Consider the following 6,850-nt stretch of genomic DNA (forward strand, 5'->3'; position numbering starts at 1 on the left):
ATGAGAAGGAGTCATACGAGTATATTTAAATAGATACTATGTTTACAATCCCTATATCCTCACTCTCACTTTAATTAAGAACAGTTTTTTACCTTATTTGGGACCCTATTCTAATCGTGATCATTACTCATAATCTTACCTATTATTGTTTCGAGTCAATGACTCCTAAAATAGAGTACATGACTCCTAAAATAGAGTACAAGTGAAATAATTTTTTGTATTATAATATTATAATCCTAACTTTTTTTTTACAATTAGATGGTTGATGGTCGATGGCTGATACAGTTCAATCGTTATATAACATGAAATTTAGAAATCAAAATAAAGATTTGTTTCCGTCATCGCAACAACAATTAATTGATTGGGTTAAGTTTACAAGTGAACACGACTTTGGAGGATGTTAACTTTGCTGCTCATTATCCATACATGGGCGGGTGAGAATGCAAAAAAATATTTTAATTGGTTTGTGTGTGATATTTGTTTTACGTGATATTTATTAATTTATTATATTTTGTAAAATGGTGGTGCACAAGATAAAAACTAATTGGAGAAGATTATTAGATACTTTGAATTTAATACTTCTAATAACACAAGTCTCGTCAAGCATGCATATCACAAAAATATTATATTTTATAACTTTAAATGAAAATTTTTAAATAATTGCTAATTTTTGTGTATTATAATATTACCATCCTAACTATTTTTTGTTCAATTAGATTGTTGCTGGTGGCTGCTGCACTAGCGTTGAATCGTTATATAACATAAAATTTAAAAATCAAAATGAAGATTTGTCTTAATTATCACAACAACAATTAATTGATTGCGTTAAATTTACTAGTTAACAAGATTCTCGAGAATGTTACATTTGCAATATCAACAAAACTTTTAAATGAGTTATAGAAAATGGAAGAAAAACACATTATCTAAAAGGGGAGAATGCAATCAAATGACACCTAAGGAGGGTAGGAGAAACTGATTATCCATAAGAGTTTAATTTATTAGAGTGGTGCAAGATGAAAATTAATTTTAAAAGTATACAAATACTTTAAATTCAATACTTCTAATACTTCTAAGTATCACATATTATAAAAATATTCTATTTTATAATTTTAAAGAAAAATTTTAAAGTAGTTAAATTAATTTATTTGATTGTTTTTTGTAATCTTACAAAATGTTTTATTGTTGTTTAAATGTGTTTAGTTGTAACGACCCTAATATTTTTCCTATTTAACCTAAGGTCATTACTATACCTTAAAATACAGAACATTAATTAACTGGGCCCTATTCATAAATGCGACTCACTTTCGTATTTTATTATCTCGTTAAAAAAGAAAACGATTACAAGGAAAAAGAACATAACATTATTAAAAATAAAAGAAAAACAACAAATCCCAAAATGAACGTTTTAATCTACCTTATGGTTTATTATGCGAATATATTTTAACATATACTAACCTATACTAATGAAGCAAACCGAATTCCCGCTAGGCTACGAAATGAAAAAAAACAAATGTCTATCCTATGCATGTGCCACGGTCCTGGGGGTACGATGCCGCCGTCGTTGTCACATAGGTGCCTTGCCCTTATCTGCAAAAGTAAAGTAGCACGAGGCTTGAGTATTTCTAGAATAGTCAGTAAGTGACCCCCTATCAGGGTTATGCGACAAACACATGCAATGAAATGATGGGACCTATCGTTTCGTTTCGTTTTCCCTACGGTGTAATCCTAACAGGTAATCGTGGACGTGCACCATATACTCACACAGCCCATACGTGCGAGTATGGACTCACCAGCTAGTTCGCACACCGCTGGACCACTGTCCTTAGCCGGTGGGCATACTCTGGGAGCCCCTTATGCCGGGACCCGTTAAAACTAGAACCGTCTCGGCAGCGCTATGCAAAGCATAACGATCGTTGTCCTGTCATTGGATGTACGCGTTCGTACCCTCGTGATGGGATAGAGGTATCCCCCAAATGCATGAACACACAAGATGCATGAGGTCCCTATTAGTCCTACAGTTATCATTAATGAACATAACCCCTGTCACGTTTTCATGCTTACATGTCATTCTCATTCTCATTTCTTTACATATCATACATATTGATATTTCCTGGCGGGGTTATGTTTCATGCAATTTACCGTATTTCATGTCATACAATTCATGCAATTACATTCAAATATTCATACAAACAAGCCATAATCGTTCAAGGGCCACACATCGTCACATGCATAACATATCACATCAACTAAGCAGCATACATAACATACATTCACGTTCACATGATTTCGTATTTAAGCACATTAAACTAGCATACAATTTAATGACACGTGCATATCCACGGGCACGTGCCAACATACAGCAAATAATGCATAACCTACAACGGGTGAGCCACTTACCTGGTTAGCTGCCATCGAAATGCCATTGTATTGGTTGGAAAGATATTTTGAACTCGATTCAATCCCTTCATTAATCTTTTAATGGCACCTTTGGGAGATGAGCTGATACAATCAAGCCGTACTCACGTCCTACGTAGTATTCTTTTCAATTCTCCTCCCTAATTTTTCTTTACTTTTATTTCCCTAATATTATTTTGTAATATCGATCATATGCACACAAGGGTTTGATGTACCCACTTTTGGGACAATTCTGAAATTAGCCCATTGTACTTGTATCAGAGGAATTTATAACCAAACCATATTTTTTAGACTGTGCAGAAAGCTATTAGTGAGTACATACATACTCCACATTTTCTTCTTATATGTATTTTCTTCCATCAACTTTTCTAACCCCTTATTAAACCTTCTTCTATGCTCAGTGTACAAACTCCTCTGTATGTATTTTCTTCTATTAACGTGTCTAACTCCTCATTAAACATTTTCTATGGTTAGGTACAAACTCCTTTCTAACCCTTAAGCTTCTTCCATGGTTAGGGTACTGAAATTTGTGAAGGACCCAACAAGCTTCGTGGGGTCTCTTGTATTACATCACTTTTGATGTCAAACAAATTGGAACTTAGTTTCTAGCAACTTTCGAACGTAAGGTGTTACATGGGATTGACAGTAATATAGAGGTATATTTATGTAGACCAAAACGCTCTAGTTGAGCATCTTTCTATCCTTCATATCTAATAGACACTTTTTGCCTTTTTAATGTTTTGTTGTTTATGTAATTCTAGGGTGGCTATCCGTCGGAAGCCCGTGCCATCCGACCAGCAATCACGTGCTCTCCATTTTTCTCATTTTTCTTTTAAATAAAAAAACATATAAAATGCATAATCTGTGTCTATGACTCGATTTTGTTCTCTTCTCCGTACCTAAAACTCTTACTTTACACCACAATTTTGTTTTGGATCCTCCCCAATCCCACTTATACAATATAATATTGCTTCACTTGCACAAGAATTTGACCACATCCATTTCCAGGGAGATGAGGTTTACAATAAACCTGTTGTGGTCGAGCACAAAGTTAAATCTAGCTAGATTTTAAAAAAGTCGATCCAACTAATTGAATCAAACACATTTTATTGATCTGTCAAGTGATGTTGACAAAATCACTTTACCGGTAGATCCCTCGATGTTGAGACTGGAGAAAGTTTGAAAATTGCAATGTCAAAAAGAGGGATGAGATGAGATGAGGCTATAGTGGCATAATCAAAGGATCCTGATAATCTCAACGAGAGATTGAAGGAATGTTGGTAAACTCAAATAGATGTTAGCTATATAAATATACGCTATAAAACAAAAATTGTAATCCTTATTGGAGTGTCTAAGAGTGTTATGGGCCGTTACTCACTTGTCTCAATCCAAATTCTAATCGATCTCCATGCACGTCCAAAATTAAAATTAAGCTAAAGATCACGTCCAAAATTGGAAAATTATATTATAGACAGCAAACAAAACAAATTCATATAATATTTCTCTACAAAAACTAAACCGTTAAGAAGGGAAACCAAACTTACCGAGTATTCATCCTTAACCCCACAAATGTACAGAGTTTCGAAACCTTGAAAATTAAGTCGTGACAAATTTTGATGGAGAGAGAATGTAACGGAACCGAAAAAACAAATGGGGGTCGTCGGCAGAGCCAAAAACTCCGGCGAACGTCGGATTTTTCGCTCGGACACGACCCACAAAGGGCGGCCGAGGGCTAGGATGCCACAGAACTCGTCCCCGACCTTCAGCCACCCCGAAATGACCTGCAAAGAACGAAAACAGTGAAAAAACGAGAAGGAATAGAAAATCCTGACGAAACTCCGGCGAAGCCGAACCATACGAGATCGACGTCAAAACCTCCATTTTACATCACAAAAGTAATCCCCGAACCCCTTATACACATCAGGAGTAGGTTTTAGACGAATCCTTTATGTTGAACACCGTCGACAAGGAAGACGGAACGTCGGACTTCCGAACTTCTCCAGATCTGGGAGTGTGAGGCCCTTCCAAACAAAATCTGTACCAAAAACGGGGTTAGGATGAAGAAGAGTCTCGGGAACGGAGGAAAAAAGAGGAAAAAAGAACGTCGAGACGACGTTGTCGAGGAGAGAGAAAGGCCGCTGGAAAATCCTACAAGCAGTCAGGCGAAGAGAACGAAGTCTGACCCGAGGGCCAGATCCTGCAACCCGAACCGAACCCAATTCCCTTAGGTCGGCTCAGAACCTGATGGTTCTCGCGGCCCAAACGCTCCGGCCCAAACCGCATAAGCCAGCCCACCTGCACTTCTTTCCTTCACCCGCGAACGACCCTTCACTCGCGAAACGGCCCTTCACCCGCGAATGGCCCATCACCCGCGTACGGCCCAAGACCCGCGAGCGATCCGATAACCCGCGCCTCGACCCGAGACCCCTGCACACCCTTCGCTCTCTGATTGTGCCATGTGGCACGTCTTCAGCGCGACTCACGTGGCTTAATCGGCTCGGCGGTGGCTTCTCGGCTCCGGCCACTTATTCGGCTCGGGAAACCTATTTTTAGCCCGTTTGACACCGTTTCGACCCTCCCGGACCTAGTTTCGGCCCTGTTTAAGGTAAAATTGAACATTTTAAGGTCGTATTTCACAAATTCAAGTTGGGAAATTAATTATATTTGTGAAACACTAACGAAAGGGACGAATGAACCGATAGGAACCAACCACCAACGGAAGCGTAGAACGTTCACGAGGAGTTAGGAGCTTACATTATATTCTAGGGAGTACTTCGGCTAAGGCCTACCAAGTGGCTCTCCCATTGTAGGTTACGCGTTAATTGCTGTTTGTTAGCACATGCCCGTGGATTCGCACGTGTCATAAAATTGTATGCTAGTTTAATGTGCTTAAGTACGAAATCATGTGAACGTGAATGTATGTTATGTATGCTGCTTAGTTTGATGAGATATGTTATGCATGTGACGATATGTGGTCCTTCAATGATTATGGCATCTTTGTATGAATATTTGAATGTAAACAGCATGAATTGTATGACATGAAATACGGTAAACTGCATGGAAACATAACCCCATTAGGAATATGTATGATATGAAAATGAGAATGACATGTAAGCATGAAACATGACAGGGGGTTATGCTCATTAATGATAACTGTAGGACTAGTGGGACCTCATGCATCTTGTGTGTTCCTGCATTTGGGGGATACCCCTATCCCATCACAAGGGTACGGACGCGTACATCAAATGACAGGACAACGATCGTTATGCTTTGCATAGTGCTACAGTGACGGTTCTAGTTTTAATGGGTCCCGGCATAAGGGGCTCCCAGAGTATGCCCACTGGATAAGGACAGTGGCTCAGCGGTGTGCGAACTAGCTGGTGAGCCCATACTCGCGCATATGGGCTGTGTGTAGAGTATATGGTACACGTCCACGATTACCCGTTAGGATTGCACCGTAGGAAAAACGAAACGAAACGATAGGTCCCATCATTTCATTGCATGTGATTGTCGCATAACCCCGATAGGGGGTCACTTACTGAGTATTCTAGAAATACTCAAGGCTCGTGCTACTTTACTTTTGCAGATAAGGGCAAGGCACCCATGTGATAACGACGACGGCATCGTACACCTTGGGACCGTGGCACATGCATAGGATAGTTGTTTGTTTTTTTTTTTCCATTTCGTAGTATAGGCTGAATTCGGGTTGCATCATTACTATAGGTTATTATAGATTGAAATATATTTGCATAATAAACATAGCGTAGAATAAAACATTCATTTTGGTTTTGTAACTTTTCCTTTATTTCAATCTTTTTCCTTTCATTTTCTCTTTCACGAGGTAATAAAAGGGCGAGAGTAAGTTGCATTTATGATAGGGCCCATTTAGTGTACATTTCGCATTTGAAGGTATAGTAACAACCTTAGATTAAATCTCCTATAATATATTTTTTTTAAATTAATAAAAATATAATTTATTTTTATTTAGGTTGAACATTTCAAGGGAAGAGATCATAAGTACTTACTCCTAATTTATATAGCACTTGGGCAACTTGTAAATATAAAAAGTTAATATTTTTTTAGTGTATTATAATATTATAATCCTAATTTATTATAATATTATAAAACTATTTTATTTAGGTTGTGGTTGGGTACTCTTGTAGGAGCAATTTTTATACAACATCAAATTTATAAATGAGGAGGAAGATTTATTTGAGAGTTCATCCAAAACTAGTGATTAGGTTAAACTGGACCCAAATGTACAAAGATCAAAAGAATGTTATAGCGAGCATTGATTATAAATGTAACGACCTGGGAAAGAAAGAAAAAATATATATATATATATATATATATATGTATAATAATAATAATAAATAAATAAATAAATAAGGGAAAACAAGAAAACGAAAAAAAAAAAAAAAAAAAAAAAAAAAAC

This window comes from Cucurbita pepo, unplaced genomic scaffold, assembly GCF_002806865.2.
Source record: "Cucurbita pepo subsp. pepo cultivar mu-cu-16 unplaced genomic scaffold, ASM280686v2 Cp4.1_scaffold000296, whole genome shotgun sequence".
Taxonomy (NCBI): domain Eukaryota; kingdom Viridiplantae; phylum Streptophyta; class Magnoliopsida; order Cucurbitales; family Cucurbitaceae; genus Cucurbita; species Cucurbita pepo.